We start from the raw sequence: 19,772 nt of genomic DNA on the forward strand, positions 1-19,772 counted from the left end.
CTACACCCCGAGTTACGAGTCGAGGGTGGACTTGAAACTAGGGCAACTACAAAACAATATCCCCGAGTTGCAAGTACAAGGTTGACTTGCAACTATGGCAATTACAAACTACATACCTCGAGTTGCAAGTCGGGGGTGGACTGGCAACTGCGGTGAAAACCAAAACAACACCCCCGCCCCCCGTGTTGCGAGTCAAGGGTGGACTTGCAACTGGGGAGATTACAAACTACATACCTGAATTTGCTAGTTGGTAGTGGACTTTCAACTGGGGCGATTACAAACTACATCCCTCGAGTTGCGAGTCAGCGGTGGACTTACAACTTGGGCGATTACTAAACTACATGTCTGAGTCGTGAGTACAGGGGTGACTTGCAACTGGGGGTGAAAACAAACAACACCCCTCCTCCGAGTTGTGAGTCGAGGGTTGACTTGCAACTGGGCTGACAGAAACCCCTAGTTGCAGGTTGAGGGTCTAATTGCAACTACCATGAAACAAGAACAAAATACAACACCCCTGGAGTTGCGAGTTGAGGGTGGACTTCCAACTAGGGCAACTAGAAAACTACATCCTCGAGTTGCGAGTACATCGCTGACTTGCAACTGGGGCAATACAAAACTACATCCCTCGAGTTGCAAGTCGGGGGTGGACTTGCAACTGGGGTGAAAACAAACAACACCCCCTCCAAGTTGCGAGTCGAGGCTGGACTTGTAACTGGGCCTACAGAAACCCCTAGTTGCAGGTCGAGGGTCTAATTGCAACTAGCATGAAACAAGAACAGAAAAAGAAAACACCCGTCCAGTTGCGAGTCGACGGGTGGACTTGCAACTAGGGAAACTACAAAAATACACCCCCCCCCGAGTTACGAGTTGAGGGTGGACTTGCAACTAGGTCAACTAGAAAACTATATCTCTGAGTTGCAAGTACATGGTTCACTTGCAACTGGGGCGATTACAAACTACATACCTTGAGTTGCAAGTCGGGGGTGGACTAGCAACCGGGGTGAAAACCAAAACAACCCCCCCCCCCCAGTTGCGAGTCGAGGGTGGACTTGGAACTAGGGTGATTACAAACTACATCCCTCGAGTTTCCAGTCGGTGGTGGACTTGCAACTAGGGCGATAACAAACTACATCCATCGAGTTGCGAGTCGGTGGTAGACTTGCAACTTGGGCTTACAAAACTACATCCCCAAGTTGCGAGTACATGGTTGACTTACAACTGGGGGTGAAAACAAACAACACCCCCCTCCGAGTTGCGAGTCGAGGGTGGACTTGCAACTAGGCCGACAGAAATCCCTAATTACAGGTCGAGGGTCCAATTGCAACTACCATGAAACAAAGAACAAAAGACAACACCCCCTCGAGTTGCGAGTCGAAGGTGGACATGCAAATAGGGCAACTACAAAACTACACCCCTGAGTTGCAAGTGCATGGTGGACTTGCAACTACGGCAACTACAAAACTACATCCCCGAGTTGCGAGCACATGGTTGACTTGCAACTGGGGCGATTAGAAACTACATTCCTCGAGTTGCGAGTCGGGGTGGACTTACAACTAGGGTGAATACAAACTACATCCCCTCGAGTTGCGAGTCAAGGGCGGACTTGCAACTGGGCCGACAGAAACCCCTAGTTGTAGGTAAAGGGTCTAGTTGCAACTAGTATGAAACAAGACAAAAAATAACACCCCCCGAGTTGCGAGTCGAGGGTGGACTTGCAACTAGGGAAAGTACACAACTACTGGGGCGATGACAAACTACATCCCTCGAGTTGCAAAGTCGGGGGTGGTCTTGCAACTGGGGGTGAAAACAAAACAACACCCCCCGAGTAGCGAGTCGAGGGTGGACTTGCAACTGGGCCAATAGAAACCCTTAGTTTTAGGTCGAGGGTCTAACTGTAACTACCATCAAAACAACAACAAAAACTAACATGCCTCGAGTTACGAGTCGAGGGTGGACTTGCAACTAGGTGTAACTAGAAAACTGCATTCCCGAGTTGCCAGAACATGGTTGACTTGCAACTGGGTGATTACGAACTACAACCCTCGAGTTGCGAGTCAGCGTGGACTTGCAACTGGGCAATTAGAAAACTACAACCCCGAGTTGGGAGTACATGGTTGACTTGCAAATGGGGCGACTACAAAGTACATCCCTCGAGTTGCAAGTCGGGGTGGACTTGAAACTGGGGTAAAAAGAAACAACACTCCCCTCTGAGTTGCGAGTCGAGGGTGGACTTGCAACTGGGCCGACAAAAACCTCTAGTTGCAGGTCGAGGGTCTAATTGCTACTACCATGAAACAAGAACAAAAGACAACACCCCTCGAGTTGCAAGTCGAGGGTGGACTTGCAACTACAAAACTACAAACGTTTTCTGACACCCTGCTATTTTTAAAAAATACAAACATTTTGAAAAATCTGACCATTTGTAAAAACATGAACACTTTACAAAAAACACAATTTCTTTAATAAACGAGAACATTTGCTTTTTAAATTCCCAAACATTTTTCGAAAACCTGATTTTTTATGAAAACATGAACATTTTTTGCAATTTTTAAAAAGGGAACATGTTTTGACTTTCAAGACATTTCTTATATACAAATTGAACTTTTTAAGCTTAGGACGAACTATTTTTAGTATACGATGAATATTTACTTTAACAAACTAAACTTTTTTGGTCTATGGTTAAGTTTTTAGTATATTTGTACGCGCTGATCGTGGTGCATGCTTTTTATATCTTGGCCTTGGATATATGCAACTAGCACGATACCTTGACATGCTTGCACATGTAAAGCTCATCTAAGGATACATGCACCCTCAACTTGCAACTGTGACAATAAAAAGGTTGAGCCCCAGTTGCAAGTCGACGGTGGATTTGCAACTAGGACAAAAAAAGGTCGGGCACCAGTTGCGAATCAAGGGTAGACCTATAATTGTTACTAAAAAACTCGGGCTCCCAGTTGCGAGTTGAGGGTGAACTTGCAATTCAGACAAAAAATAATTATGTAGGGGTACTGGGTTGGGGACGAGTTGTGTGTCGAGGGTGAACATGTAACTATGTCGGAGATGAGTTGCATGTTCGGCTTGGACATGCAACTAGGTCAGGTGGGTTTACATGTTGGGATTGGACATGGAACTAGGGGCCAGGGCAAGTTGCGTGTTGAAAACAAGCACAAGCCTAGTTGCAAGTCAAAGGGTGGTCTTGCAACTAGGAGAACTATGAGGTGAGTTGCGAGTTGAGGATGAACTTACAACTGGGACAACTACAAACTATGGGACCAGTTGTGAGTCAAGTGTCGACTTGCAACTGGGATAAAACAAACTATGGTCCTAGTTGCGAGTCAAGGGTGCGCTTGCAACTAGGATAACACAAATTACGAGCCTTGTTGCGAGTCGAGGGTGAACTTGTAATTGAGACAAGTATATAAAACCATGATGCGAGTTGCGAGTTGAGGGTGGACATGCAATTGAGATGAAAAACAAAATAGATCCAAGTTGCGAATCGAGGGTGGACTTGCAACCGGGACAACAACAAACTATGGGGCCAGTTTCAAGTTGATGGTGGACTTGCAACTTGGCAACAAAAAGCTATGATCCCAGTCGTGATTCAAGGATGGACTTGCAATTAAGACAACTAGGAAACAATAACCTAGTTGCGAGTGAAGGGTCGACTTGCAACTGGAATGAAACAAATTACGGTCCCAGTTGTGAGTCATGGGTGGACTTGGAACTGGGATGAAAAAGAAAACACATGCCTAGTTGTGAGTCGACGGTGGGCTTGCAACTGGGAGAAGTATCAGCACAATTGCAAGTCGAATGTGGACTTGCAACTGGGATAACTACGAAACTACGAGCCCAGTTGTGAGGCAAGGGTCAACTTGCAACTATGATGAAACAAACTATAGTTCCAGTTGCGAGTCAATGGTGGACTTGCAACTGGGATGAAAGACAAAACACGTGCCCAGTTGCGAGTCAAGGGTGAGCCTGCAACTGAGATAAAACAAATTAGGGGCCTAGTTGCGAGTTGAAGGTGGACTTACAACTTAGACAACTATATAAAACTATGGTATGAGTTGCGAGTTGAGGGTGGACATGCAACTGAGATAAAAAAACAAAGTGTGTCCTAGTTGTGAGTTGAGGGTGGACTTGCAAATGGGACAACAACAAACTATGAGCCCAGTTGCGAGTTGAGGGTGGACTCGCATTTGGGGCAACAACAAACTATGATTCCAATTGCGAGTCGAGGGTAGACTTGCAATTAAGACAACTACAAAACAATGAGCCCAGTTGCGAGTCAAGGATCGACTTGCAAATAGGATGAAACAAACTACGGGCCCAATTGTGAGTCAAGGGTGGACCTGCTACCGGGTTGAAAAACTAAACACAGACCAAGTTGCGAGTCAAGGGTGAACTTGCAACTAGGTTGAAACAAACTACGGGTCTAGTTGTGAGTCGATGGTATACTTGCAACTGGGACAACTACACAAAACTATGATACGGGTTGCGAGTCGAGGGTGGACTTGCAACTGAGATAACTACACAAAAGTACGATACAAGTTGTGAGTCGCAAGGGTGGACTTGCAACTGACACAACTATGAAACTACGAGCCTAGTTGTGAGTTTAGGGTGGACTTATGATCGGCATGAAAAACAAACTGCATGCCTAGTTGCGAGTCAAGGATGGGTTTGCAACTGGAACGAAACAAACTACAGACCTAAATGCGAGTCAAGAGTGAATTTGTAACTAGGACAACTACACAAAACTAAAAAGAAAAGAGGAAATAAAAAACAAAATAAAAAACTGAACTATAGCTCAACAGAAGAAAGAGAGTGAGAGCAACGAGTCATGTTACTCTATACAAAAATTGAACCCGCACCCACCACATAGAGTGAGGAAAGTTGCTGTCCCGACAAACTGAAAATTGACAAAACCCTGACAATGCGAGTTGCGAAACGCCTCCAACGCGCTGAAGGAAATATGCCCTAGAGGCAATAATAAAGTTATTATTTATTTCCTTATTTCATGATAAATGTTTATTATTCATGCTAGAATTGTATTAACCGGAAACATAATACATGTGTGAATACATAGACAAACAGAGTGTCACTAGTATGCCTCTACTTGACTAGCTCATTAATCAAAGATGGTTATGTTTCCTAACCATGAACAAAGAGTTGTTATTTGATTAATGGGATCACATCATTAGATGAATGATCTGATTGACATGACCCATTCCATTAGCTTAGCACCCGATCGTTTAGTATGTTGCTATTGCTTTCTTCATGACTTATACATGTTCCTATGACTATGAGATTATGCAACTCCCGTTTACCGGAGGAACACTTTGTGTGCTACCAAACGTCACAACGTAACTGGGTGATTATAAAGGAGCTCTACAGGTGTCTCCAAAGGTAGATGTTGGGTTGGCGTATTTCGAGATTAGGATTTGTCACTCCGATTGTCGGAGAGGTATCTCTGGGCTCTCTCGGTAATACACATCACATAAGCCTTGCAAGCATTGCAACTAATAAGTTAGTTGCGAGATGATGTATTACGGAATGAGTAAAGAGACTTGCCGGTAACGAGATTGAACTAGGTATTGGATACCGACGATCGAATCTCGGGCAAGTAACATACCGATGACAAAAGGAACAACGTATGTTGTTATGCGGTCTGACCGATAAAGATCTTCGTAGAATATGTAGGAACCAATATGGGCATCCAGGTCCCGCTATTGGTTATTGACCGGAGACGTGTCTCGGTCATGTCTACATTGTTCTCGAACCGTAGGGTCCGCACGCTTAACGTTACGATGATAGTTTCATTATGAGTTTATGTATTTTGATGTACCGAAGGTTGTTCAGAGTCCCGGATGTGATCATGGACATGACGAGGAGTCTTGAAATGGTCGAGACATAAAGATTGATATATTGGACGGCTATATTCGGACACCGGAATTGTTCCGGGTGATTTCGGAGAAAACCAGAGTGCCCGAGGGTTACCGGAACCCCCCCGAGAGAAGTAATGGGCCTTACGGGACTTAGTGGAGAGAGAGGGGCGGCCAGGGTGGGCCGCGCACCCCCTCCCCCTCTGGTCCGAATTGGACTAGGAGAGCGGGGGCGGCGCCCCCTTTCCTTCTCCCTCTCCTCCTTCCTTTCCCCCTCCTAGTAGGAGTAGGAAAGAAGGGAATCCTACTCCTACTAGGAGGAGGATTCCTCCTCCCTGGCGCGCCACAAGGGCCGGCCGGCCTCCCCCCTTGCTTCTTTATATACGGGGGCAGGGGGGCACCCGAGGACACACAAGTTGATCTTCGTGATCGTTCCTTAGCCGTGTGCGGTGACCCCCTCCACCATATTCCACCTCGGTCATATTGTAGCGGTGCTTAGGCGAAGCCCTGCGATGGTAGAACATCAAGATCGTCACCACGCTGTCGTGCTGACGGAACTCCTCCCCGAAGCTTTGCTGGATCGGAGCCCGGGGATCGTCATCGAGCTGAACGTGTGCCAAGAACTCGGGGGTGCCGGAGTAACGGTGCTTGGATCGGTCGGATCGTGAAGACGTACGACTACATCAACCGCGTTGATATAACGCTTCCGCTTTCGGTCTACGAGGGTACGTAGACAACACTCTCCCCTCTTGTTGCTATGCATCACCATGATCTTGCGTGTGCGTAGGAAAATTTTGAAATTACTACGTTCCCCAACAGTGGCATCCGAGCCTAGGTTTTTATGGTTTGATGTTATATGCACGAGTAGAACACAAGTGAGTTGTGGGCGATATAAGTCATACTGCCTACCAGCATGTCATAGTTTGGTTCGGCGGTATTGTTGGATGAAGCGGCCCGGATCGACATTACGCGTACGCTTACGCGAGACTGGTTCTACCGCCATGCTTTGCACACAGGTGGCTGGCGGGTGTCAGTTTCTCCAACTTTAGTTGAACCGAGTGTGGCTACGCCTGGTCCTTGCGAAGGTTAAAACGGCATCAACTTGACAAACTATCGTTGTGGTTTTGATGCGTAGGTAAGATTGGTTCTTGCTAAAGCCCGTAGCAGCCATGTAAAACATGCAACAACAAAGTAGAGGACGTCTAACTTGTTTTTGCAGGGCATGTTGTGATGTGATATGGTCAAGACATGATGCTAAATTTTATTGTATTAGATGATCATGTTTTGTAACAAGAGTTATCAGCAACTGGCAGGAGCCATATGGTTGTCGCTTTATTGTATGCAATGCAATCGCCCTGTAATGCTTTACTTTATCACTAAGCGGTAGCGATAGTCGTAGTAGCATTAGATTGGCGAGACGACAACGATGCTACGATGGAGATCAAGGTGTCGCGCCGGTGACGATGGTGATCATGACGGTGCTTCGAAGATGGAGATCACAAGCACAAGATGATGATGACCATATCATATCACTTATATTGATTGCATGTGATGTTTATCTTTTATGCATCTTATCTTGCTTTGATTGACGGTAGCATTTTAAGATGATCTCTCACTAAATTATCATAGTAAAAGTGTTCTCCCTGAGTATGCACCGTTGCGAAAGTTCTTCGTGCTGAGACACCACGTGATGATCGGGTGTGATAGGCTCTAAGTTCAAATACAACGGGTGCAAAACAGTTGCACACGCGTAATACTCAGGTTTAACTTGACGAGCCTAGCATATAACAGATATGGCCTCGGAACACGGAGACCGAAAGGTCGAGCGTGAATCATATAGTAGATATGATCAACATAATGATGTTCACCATTGAAACTACTCCATCTCACGTGATGATCGGACATGGTTTAGTTGATATGGATCACGTGATCACTTAGAGGATTAGAGGGATGTCTATCTAAGTGGGAGTTCTTTAATAATATGATTAATTGAACTTAAATTTATCATGAACTTAGTCCCTGATAGTATCTTGCTTTTTTATGTTTGATTGTAGATAGATGGCCCGTGCTGTTGTTCCGTTGAATTTTAATGCGTTCCTTGAGAAAGCAAAGTTGAAAGATGATGGTAGCAATTACACGGACTGGGTCCGTAACTTGAGGATTATCCTCATTGCTGCACAGAAGAGCTACGTCCTGGAAGCACCGCTGGGTGCTAGGCCTGCTGCTGATGCATCTGACGACGTTAAGAACGTCTGGCAGAGCAAAGCTGATGACTACTCGATAGTTCAATGTGCCATGCTTTACGGCGTAGAATCGGGACTTCAACGACGTTTTGAACGTCATGGAGCATATGAGATGTTCCAGGAGTTGGAGTTAATATTTCAAGCAAATGCCCGAATTGAGAGATATGAAGTCTCCAATAAGTTCTACAGCTGCAAGATGGAGGAGAACAGTTCTGTCAGTGAGCATATACTCAAAATGTCTGGGTATAATAATCACTTGATTCAATTGGGAGTTAATCTTCCGGATGATTGCGTCATTGACAGAATTCTCCAATCACTTCCACCTAGCTACAAGAGCTTCGTGATGAACTATAACATGCAAGGGATGGATAAGACAATTCCCGAGCTCTTTACAATGCTAAAAGCTGCGGAGGTAGAAATCAAGAAGGAGCATCAAGTGTTGATGGTCAATAAGACCACTAGTTTCAAGAAAAAGGGCAAAGGGAAGAAGAAGGGGAACTTCAAGAAGAACAGCAAGAAAGTTGCTACTCAGGAGAAGAAACTCAAATCTGAACCTAAGCCTGAAACTGAGTGCTTCTACTGCAAGCAGACTGGTCACTAGAAGCGGAACTGCCCCAAGTATTTGGCGGATAAGAAGGATGGCAAGGTGAACAAAGGTATATGTGATATAAATGTTATTGATGTGTACCTTACTCGCAGTAGCACCTGGGTATTTGATACTGGTTCTGTTGCTAATATTTGCAACTCGAAACAGGGACTACGGATCAAGCGAAGATTGGTTAAGGACGAGGTGACGATGCGCGTGGGAAATGGTTCCAAAGTTGATGTGATCGCAGTCGGCACGCTACCTCTACATCTACCTTCGGGATTAGTATTAGACCTAAATAATTGTTATTTGGTGCCAGCGTTGAGCATGAACATTATATCTAGATCTTGTTTGATGCGAGACGGTTATTCATTTAAATCAGAGAATAATGGTTGTTCTATTTATATGAGTAATATCTTTTATGGTCATGCACCCTTGAAGAGTGGTCTATTTTTGATGAATCTCGATAGTAGTGATACACATATTCATAATGTTGAAGCCAAAAGATGCAGAGTTAATAATGATAGTGCAACTTATTTGTGGCACTGCCGTTTAGGTCATATTGGTGTAAAGCACATGAAGAAACTCCATACTGATGGACTTTTGGAGCCACTTGATTATGAATCACTTGGTACTTGCGAACCGTGCCTTATGGGCAAGATGACTAAAACACCGTTCTCCGGTACTATGGAGAGAGCAACAGATTTGTTGGAAATCATACATACAGATGTATGTGGTCCAATAAATGTTGAGGCTCGTGGCGGATATCGTTATTTTCTCACCTTCACAGATGATTTAAGCAGATATGGGTATATCTACTTAATGAAACATAAGTCTAAAACATTTGAAAAGTTCAAAGAATTTTAGAGTGAAGTTGAAAATCACCGTAACAAGAAAATAAAGTTCCTACGATCTAATCGTGGAGGAGAATATTTGAGTTACGAGTTTGGTCTACATTTGAAACAATGCGGAATAGTTTCGCAACTCACGCCACCCGGAACACCACAACGCAATGGTGTGTCCGAACGTCGTAATCGTACTTTACTAGATATGGTGCGATCTATGATGTCTCTTACAGATTTACCGCTATCGTTTTGGGGTTATGCTCTAGAGACGGACGCATTCACGTTAAATAGGACACCATCGAAATCCGTTGAGACGACGCCTTATGAACTATGGTTTGGCAAGAAACCAAAGTTGTCGTTTCTTAAAGTTTGGGGCTGCGATGCTTATGTGAAAAAACTTCAACCTGATAAGCTCGAACCCAAATCGGAGAAATGTGTCTTCATAGGATATCCAAAGGAGACTGCTGGATACACCTTCTATCACAGATCCGAAGGCAAGACTTTTTGTTGCTAAATTCGGAGTCTTTCTAGAGAAGGAGTTTCTCTCGAAAGAAGTGAGTGGGAGGAAAGTAGAACTTGATGAGGTAACTGTACCTGTTCCCTTATTGGAAAGTAGTCCATCACATGAACCGGTTTCTGTGACATCTACACCAATCAGAGAAGAAGTTAATGATGATGATCATGAAACTTCAGATCAAGTCACCACTGAACCTCATAGATCAACCAGAGTAAGATCCGCACTAGAGTGGTACGGTAATCCTGTTCTGGAAGTCATGCTACTAGATCATGATGAACCTACGAACTATGAAGAAGCGATGGTGAGCCCAGATTCCGCAAAATGGCTTGAAGCCATGAAATCTGAGATGGGATCCATGTATGAAAACAACGTGTGGACTTTGGTTGACTTGCCCGATGATCAGCAAGCAATTGAGAATAAATGGATCTTCAAGAAGAAGACTGACGCTGACGGTAATGTTACTGTCTATAAAGCTCGACTTGTCGCAAAAGGTTTTCGACAAGTTCAAGGGATTGACTACGATGAGACCTTCTCACCCGTAGCGATGCTTAAGTCAGTCCGAATCATGTTAGCAATTGCCGCATTTTATGATTATGAAATTTGGCAAATGGATGTAAAAACTGCATTCCTGAATGGATTTCTGGAAGAAGAGTTTTATATGATGCAACCAGAAGGTTTTGTCGATCCAAAGGGAGCTAACAAAGTGTGCAAGCTCCAGCGATCCATTTATGGACTGGTGCAAGCCTCTCGGAGTTGGAATAAACGCTTTGATAGTGTGATCAAAGCATTTGGGTTTATACAGACTTTTGGAGAAGCCTGTATTTACAAGCAAGTGAGTGGGAGCTCTGTAGCATTTCTGATATTATATGTGGATGACATATTATTAATCGAAAATGATATAGAATTTCTGGATAGCATAAAAGGATACTTGAATAAGAGTTTTTCAATGAAAGACCTCGGTGAAGCTGCTTACATATTGGGCATTAAGATCTATAGAGATAGATCAAAACACTTAATTGGACTTTCACAAAGCACTTACCTTGACAAAGTTTTGAAGAAGTTCAAAATGGATCAGGGTAAGAAAGGATTCTTGCCTATGTTACAAGGTGTGAAGTTGAGTAAGACTCAAAGCCCGACCACTGCAGAAGATAGAGAGAAAATGAAAGATGTTCCCTATGCTTCAGCCATAGGCTCTATCATGTATGCAATGCTGTGTACCAGACCTGATGTGTGTCTTGCTATAAGTCTAGCAGGGAGGTACCAAAGTAATCCAGGAGTGGATCACTGGACAGCGGTCAAGAACATCCTGAAATACCTGAAAAGGACTAAGGATATGTTTCTCGTGTATGGAGGTGACAAAGAGCTCATCGTAAATGGTTACGTTGATGCAAGCTTTGACACTGATCCGGATGATTCTAAATCGCAAACCGGATACGTGTTTACATTGAACGGTGGAGCTGTCAGTTGGTGCAGTTCAAAACAAAGCGTCGTGGCAGGATCTACATGTGAAGCGGAGTACATAGCTGCTTCGGAAGCAGCAAACGAAGGAGTCTGGATGAAGGAGTTCATATCCGATCTAGGTGTCATACCTAGTGCATCGGGTCCAATGAAAATCTTTTGTGACAATACTGGTGCAATTGACTTGGCAAAGGAATCCAGATTTCACAAGAGAACCAAGCACATTAAGAGACGCTTCAATTCCATCCGGGATTTAGTCCAGGTGGGAGACATAGAAATTTGCAAGATACATACGGATCTGAATGTAGCAGACCCGTTGATTAAGCCTCTTCCACGAGCAAAACATGATCAACACCAAAACTCCATGGGTGTTAGAATCATTACTGTGTAATCTAGATTATTGACTCTAGTGCAAGTGGGAGACTGAAGGAAATATGCCCTAGAGGCAATAATAAAGTTATTATTTATTTCCTTATTTCATGATAAATTTTTATTATTCATGCTAGAATTGTATTAACCGGAAACATAATACATGTGTGAATACATAGACAAACAGAGTGTCACTAGTATGCCTCTACTTGACTAGCTCATTAATCAAAGATGGTTATGTTTCCTAACCATGAACAAAGAGTTGTTATTTGATTAATGGGACCACATCATTAGATGAATGATCTGATTGACATGACCCATTCCATTAGCTTAGCACCCGATCGTTTAGTATGTTGCTATTGCTTTCTTCATGACTTATACATGTTCCTATGACTATGAGATTATGCAACTCCCGTTTACCGGAGGAACACTTTGTGTGCTACCAAACGTCACAACATAACTAGGTGATTATAAAGGAGCTCTACAGGTGTCTCCAAAGGTAGATGTTGGGTTGGCGTATTTCGAGATTAGGATTTGTCACTCCGATTGTCAGAGAGGTATCTCTGGGCTCTCTCGGTAATACACATCACATAAGCCTTGCAAGCATTGCAACTAATAAGTTAGTTGCGAGATGATGTATTACGGAACGAGTAAAGAGACTTGCCGGTAACGAGATTGAACTAGGTATTGGATACCGACGATCGAATCTCGGGCAAGTAACATACCGATGACAAAAGGAACAACGTATGTTGTTATGCGGTCTGACCGATAAAGATCTTCGTAGAATATGTAGGAACCAATATGGGCATCCAGGTCCCGCTATTGGTTATTGACCGGAGACGTGTCTCGGTCATGTCTACATTGTTCTCGAACCGTAGGGTCCGCACGCTTAACGTTACGATGATAGTTTCATTATGAGTTTATGTATTTTGATGTACCGAAGGTTGTTCAGAGTCCCGGATGTGATCATGGACATGACGAGGAGTCTTGAAATGGTCGAGACATAAAGATTGATATATTGGACGGCTATATTCGGACACCGGAATTGTTCCGGGTGATTTCGGAGAAAACCAGAGTGCCCGAGGGTTACCGGAACCCCCCCGAGAGAAGTAATGGGCCTTACGGGACTTAGTGGAGAGAGAGAGGGGCGGCCAGGGTGGGCCGCGCGCCCCCTCCCCCTCTGGTCCGAATTGGACTAGGAGAGCGGGGGCGGCGCCCCCTTTCCTTCTCCCTCTCCCCCTTCCTTTCCCCCTCCTAGTAGGAGTAGGAAAGAAGGGAATCCTACTCCTACTAGGAGGAGGATTCCTCCTCCCTGGCGCGCCACAAGGGCCGGCCGGCCTCCCCCCTTGCTTCTTTATATACGGGGGCAGGGGGGCACCCGAGGACACACAAGTTGATCTTCGTGATCGTTCCTTAGCCGTGTGCGGTGACCCCCTCCACCATATTCCACCTCGGTCATATTGTAGCGGTGCTTAGGCGAAGCCCTGCGACGGTAGAACATCAAGATCGTCACCACGCTGTCGTGCTGACGGAACTCCTCCCCGAAGCTTTGCTGGATCAGAGCCCGGGGATCGTCATCGAGCTGAACGTGTGCCAAGAACTCGGGGGTGCCGGAGTAACGGTGCTTGGATCGGTCGGATCGTGAAGACGTACGACTACATCAACCTCGTTGATATAACGCTTCCGCTTTCGGTCTACGAGGGTACGTAGACAACACTCTCCCCTCTCGTTGCTATGCATCACCATGATCTTGCGTGTGCGTAGGAAAATTTTGAAATTACTACGTTCCCCAACACGCGCGACGTCACATAACCGGCGAACAATGGGTGGAAGCCGTGAAACAGGTCGACAACGTGATGAAGATCAAAGCACTGCATGAAAATTTCAGCAACAAAAGATTGTACATTTAAAAATTTAGATGAGATGACATTGCTGATCTCGTCCGAATGAGTCACAACCTATGGAGGATCGTATACTCACACTTACGCAATCGTGGAAGACAATGAGAAAAACGACCACCAATATGACACGAAAAACCGGCCCGACAACACAAACACCAGCACGACGCAAGGTACATGCATGTGAACAAAACATTTTTGCACGAAACATACAGGTTTGATCAAGTGGTGAACAACTTAGTTGTAAAATCATATAGATGTGAATTAGCAAATCCAAAAGAAAAAATATATGAAAATAACGATATTTAAAATAAAAGTAAAAATCAAAAACAAAAAAATACACGTGGCATTTTCATATTTTTTTCTTAAATTTTCACCTCTTGGGGTAAGATAACAAATAAGGAAAAAATAAAAATAAAAAAATACAACTAATAGTTTGCTTACAGCCGATGCATGCAGCTACACATAAGTGCAAAATGGGTCACATCCCCAAAACGATGTGAAAAGAAAAAAAATTGACGTTCAATGAAGTCCCATGGGCCGATACGTGAAACAAGCTAGTACAGGTGCAGTCCGTGCAAGAACAACAACAAGAAAAAAAACACTATGATGAGAGAAGAGAACAAATCTTAAAGGGCTTTCATCCTATGGTGATAGAGTTAGATATGAGGTAATTATTTCACATCTAGCAAAAGGCAACAACAAACGACGTAGCCTGTTTCTTCCACTTCTACAACGCAAACCAGATAAAAAGTGGTCACAAGAGCCCAAGCAAAAACAAAAGTCCAACAAAAAAACAGACATGCACCATGAACGGGTCAACAAAAAGTGGACATAACAGAACAAGAGACACATACCTACATTAGTCGATGATGCGAGATCAAGAATTTGCGTGAAAATTACACCAATATGATCCCAACAGAAAACAACTTAGCAAGAGGCCCTTAACAAAAGCCTTGATTATTCTCCCAGTTCTTATTAGTACAACGGAAATGCAACCAACAAAGAAAAAAAAGCTCAAAGAGTCACATCACATGCAGCAGACATAGGCTATCTTCTCAAAAGATAAGAAAACAGACATGGGCTAAGGCCCTCACGCACGACACGAACAGGCAACAGGAACACAAACGTGCAATCGACAAACACGACAAGCGCAGCCTAGGGATAGCAGGCAGCGACAAGAGATCAAGACGTTTACACGGATTTTTCAACAATTAGGTGTGAGATACTATTTCACATCTAGATGTGAAATAGCAAACCTGTAATAATATATACATGTCAATAATTTTCTTCTGTTGCAAACAGTATCTCAAAGTTTGTCAAATGTTTCCTTCATAAATCAAGCTTTTTTTTATATCTTCAAGTCATAGGAGCCGTAATCTTCAGATCAGCTACACACCTCACACAAGTAACATTAACTTGCGAAAAGCAAGAAAACCTAACAACTTTTGTAAGTTTTATGTTTTTTTCCGCCCGTCACCAAAGCACAAAGAGTCGCACTTGGAGTCGCCAAAGCACAGAGTCGGACACAAACTGTTTTCTACAGTGGGTGACAACGGCTTGCAGTTTTCTACAGCAAGAGGCAGAGCACACGAGTAGCCAAGAAGCGGCCCGATTAATAATCTAGCTGCGGCCTTTCTGACTAATTCGAATTGTTAACGATGGCCCGTTTGGTATTTTTGTTGCAGGCGAGCCTGAACCATGTCACCCAAAGGGGAAAGACACCTCCACAGTTCTAACAGGTGCCCGTTTCTATCGTAGACGGCGGCACACGGCCGCCGAGCGCTCACTCCGGTGCGGCAGTGCAGCCGTGCCTACGAATGTTGGAGCGACCGCTCGTGTCAGGCCGCCGCGAATGTGCCGGTCTAGGTAAGTTCGTCTTTTCTCCTGTTTTTGCCTCTGTCCATTTTCTTGTTTATTTTATTTTATTATTATTTCCAAAAATATTGTGCATACATATATTTCAAAGCATTAAAAAAATATTTTTTTAGTAAGGAATTTAGAAAATGTTAGCACAATGTAAAACAATTACTAGCTTAATTCAAAAAATGTTCACCTGTTTCAGAAAATGTATGTAAGATTATACAAAACGTTAATAATATATTTTATACAATATTAAACATATATAATATAAATGTTTCAAATGCATGTGAAAAATGTTGAGCATACAGAAAAATGTTTCAAACATTTTAAAAATGTTCGTGCGTTTCAAAAACATGCATTTGGCATAATAATAAAAAAATAATCATGTATTTGTTAATTACTAAACATTATCATAATGTTTCCGATGAATATGAAAAGTGTAATTGTTTATTTAAAAAGTGGACATCACACATGTATTTGAATGAAATGTTTAGCCTATTTAAAAATGCTAACCTTATATCTAAAAACGTGTTAATCATGCATAAAAAATTTATATACAAAATATGTACACATCAAAAATATTTATTTAAAAAAAATTATATACAAGATATGTACACATCAAAACGTATTTTAAAATGAATATTTTACATGTACATGAAAAACGTACATAGAAAATTGAGGAAAAGTGATATAAGCAACAAATAAAGAAAACTGAGGAAAAGTCAATCAAAAAGGTTCTAAAACAGAAGAAAAAACTTCTTACCTATGATGTGAAAAGAGGGGATAAGAGAGAGCATGTTAAAATTACTTGTAGGAGTTTGAAGGAATTGCAAACTCCCGCCCCGACGAAGCTGTTGGACAAATCAACAATTGGTAAGCAAAAACGGAAAGTTTCAGCAACACCTCTATGGTGTAACCACATTTAAGATGTTTTTTTAACACATTACAACGTGAAATCCTATTTGACGCTAACTGCGTCGAACTGTTAAGGGTTCGCACAGGTGAAACTAATTCAGAGGGGCTCGGCTGGCCCGGTCGCCCTACACTACTGGTGCTTCCAAAGGCGAAGCTCTCGTCTTTGGCGACCCGCAAACGGAGGGCTAAAACCTGTAGTTTTAAAGCAAGGGATGAGCGCGAAAGCCGTTGCGCTTCCGTACACGCGCATACGTTTTCTTGCTGGGGCGGACACGGAGTAAGCACATTCTATTTTTCTTAATTGACAAAGCAAAGGGAGTTATCAACCCTTTTTTCTGAAACCCTATAATGGCTAGTTCCCAATGTGGTTTCGGTTCGATCAACTATCCTTTTTGAAGCGGATAGTTCACAGTGCTCATTCTCAAAAAAGCGGAAAAGCCATGATGTTTCCACTCCATTTTCATGAAGAATAGAATAGAATAAACACATGGCACAACTGGGTGCTAGAATAGTCAGCTTAAGATGTTCAAAAGAGAAAGTCACTTTCCTTATTCTTGGCTAGTGGAAGATTTTAAAATGCCTTCTTTTTTTCTTAAAACGAAAGAAGAAAGAGAGTGGGAGATATCTGCATTCTCTGCTGTATCCACCTTGACTTGGTATTCAGTGCTCTCTTCTAGAAGTCTGTAACACCTGACCTCGAACTCCATTGGCTCCTTACGGGATAAGAAGATAGATTTTCAAAGAGAGGGAAAGAGTTCTAGTCCGAAAGAACAATCAAGGGATGAGCGCACGGGAGCCGTTGCACCCACGTTCCGATGGAGAGAAGAACCTATAATTAGCTTTTCGGGAAATTTCCAAACGAACAATTTCAACGAAATCTTTCGGCAAACGACCGTTCCACAATGGAACCTGGCACTACTGTTTGCCCTAAGGGCCGACCCACCTTTTCAGAGAAACAGACACATGACCAACCGCAGACCGAAAATCCAAAAACTGCGCCACTTTTTCTCTTTCACATACACCGGGAGAAAGGGTGACGGTAGCAATCCCCTTTGCCTCCCCGGCCGGGGCAGGACAAGGGGGGCAAAAATGTTGCGTAACTGCCCTTGCCTCAAGGTCTTGAGAAACCAGAAACTAGTGTTCGATGGCCCAACAAATCCTATTGGTTTTCGCAGGGGATGTCATTTTTACAAGCTTTCGCATGCTGAGCGTGGCCTTTCGGGCTGAATAGGGGCGGTGAGAGGGTGTAGTGTAGTAAAGGAGGTGGGCTTAGAGCCAGCAAGCAATTCCAAGGCAAAGCTTTATCGCGAAGAGGGCAGATGAATCAATTGGTTCCAGGGTATGCGTTTCTTTTGTAAAAGAATTCGATGCCCTTGCGAAAAACCGAGTCAAGAAAGAGGTAAGGGCCGGGTCAGAGGCGGAGCAGACATTCAAAGCAACCGAACCATAGATCCAGCTTTGCTTTTTTCATCGGAAAGAGGTCTACGAAGACTTTTGGGAAAACGTCGACGTTTGCTTGCTGGCTTATTTGGCAAAGAAAAATAGAGTACGTTATAAGAAATTAATCGGTCAGTTTCCTGTGCATTGTTGGTTCTTGATTGTTCTGGAGTGCGAACAGCTTTGTGGGTGATGGCTAACTTCTGAAACATAGCTTCAATCAAGACCAACCTATCTTGAAGTAGCGGTTTCCTGTCCCCCGAGCACGAGATCTGGGCCCGCCCACTATTCCATAGCGAGGCAGCCGGTTTTGGTAACTTCCAGAAGGTTCCTTGAACCCTTTTTTTTACACCGTTTTAACGGTTTTCTTTTGTCATTGTTTTTTCTTTTTCTTTGTTTCATTTTTCTGTTTCATTTCTTTTTTGGGTTTCTTTTTCTCTGTTTCTTTTTTTCATTTCTTTGTTTCGTTTTTTTTGTTTCTATTACAGGTTCACATTTTCTTTTTTTCTTTTCTAAAAATTGCAAATTTAAAAATGTTTAACATCTTTGAAAATTGTTCGTTTTTTACATTTTTCAAAAATTAAAATTTTGTTGATGCTTAAAAATTTGTTTGAATTTTCCAAAAAGATCAGAATTTTGAAATTTGTTCGTGTTTTCCAAATGTTTGAATTTTCAAAAATTTGTTCATGTTTTCTAAATATTGTTTGTGATTTAAAAAAATCACGTTTTAAAAAAAGTTCAGAGTTTCAAAAAATATTCATGCTTACAAAAACTGTTCGTAAATTTTTTGTTCTCATTTCACAAAACTTGTTCACGTGTTAAAAAAATGTTCTTAAATTCCAAAATTTGTTCATGTTGAACAAAATTGCAAAATTTGTTGACGTTGAACAAAATATTCATTAAAGTTCTTGGTTTTTCAATTTTTGTTCAAATATTCAAAAAACGTTCATGATATTGATAAAAAGCTTGCTTTCCCCTAATTTTGTTCAATGGTTTAAAAAATGTTCATGGGCGCAAAAAATTGTTTGCTTTCAGATATTTGTTCAGAGTTTCAATAAATGTTCTATTTTTCCAACAATTTCATGTTTTGAAAAACGTTATTTTTTCAAAACAAAATCCGCTTTTCTAAATTTTGTTCAACATTGAAAAATGTTTGACTTTTGAATGAAATGTTCGTGTTTCAAATAATTTCCTAATTTGGAAATTTTCTCACAATTTTTAAATGTTTTTTTCATGAATATTCGCTTTCCTATATAAAAACATATTCAAAATTCTTAAAGAAAATAGATATGTCGCGTTTCACAGTTATTATAAGCTGTGCTGCATGCTTTGGACGTCAAAATTATGTATTCAATTGGTTATGTACCGCTGCGTACTACCAGGAGGTGTTGAGTTCGAATCCTTGCGAGTCCATCTTTTGTTGGAATTTTATGCGAGTGTAACTACTTAAATGATGGTGCTGCTTACTTTCACAAAAGTTGTTCACCTCGAGTTGCTTCGTTCATGAATTGATGAGTCAGCGTCGCGAGTTCGGACCCAGCGCGATCGTTTTACTCATTTTTTTCGCCTCGCGGGGTTGGCTACCTGGGCCGGCCAATTCGTTTGGCGCCTCTGCGATCCCCCGCCAGTCTGCCGCATAATGCGGCAGATAGGAGGTCCCATTAATACCACATTTAAGATGTTAGGCATTGAATGATTGTCTTACATTGGGCTGATTGATAAGAGTCAACTCGGGCTCTGCTTGATTAGGATATGCATA

Source organism: Triticum aestivum, chromosome 3A, assembly GCF_018294505.1.
Source record: "Triticum aestivum cultivar Chinese Spring chromosome 3A, IWGSC CS RefSeq v2.1, whole genome shotgun sequence".
Lineage (NCBI taxonomy): Eukaryota > Viridiplantae > Streptophyta > Magnoliopsida > Poales > Poaceae > Triticum > Triticum aestivum.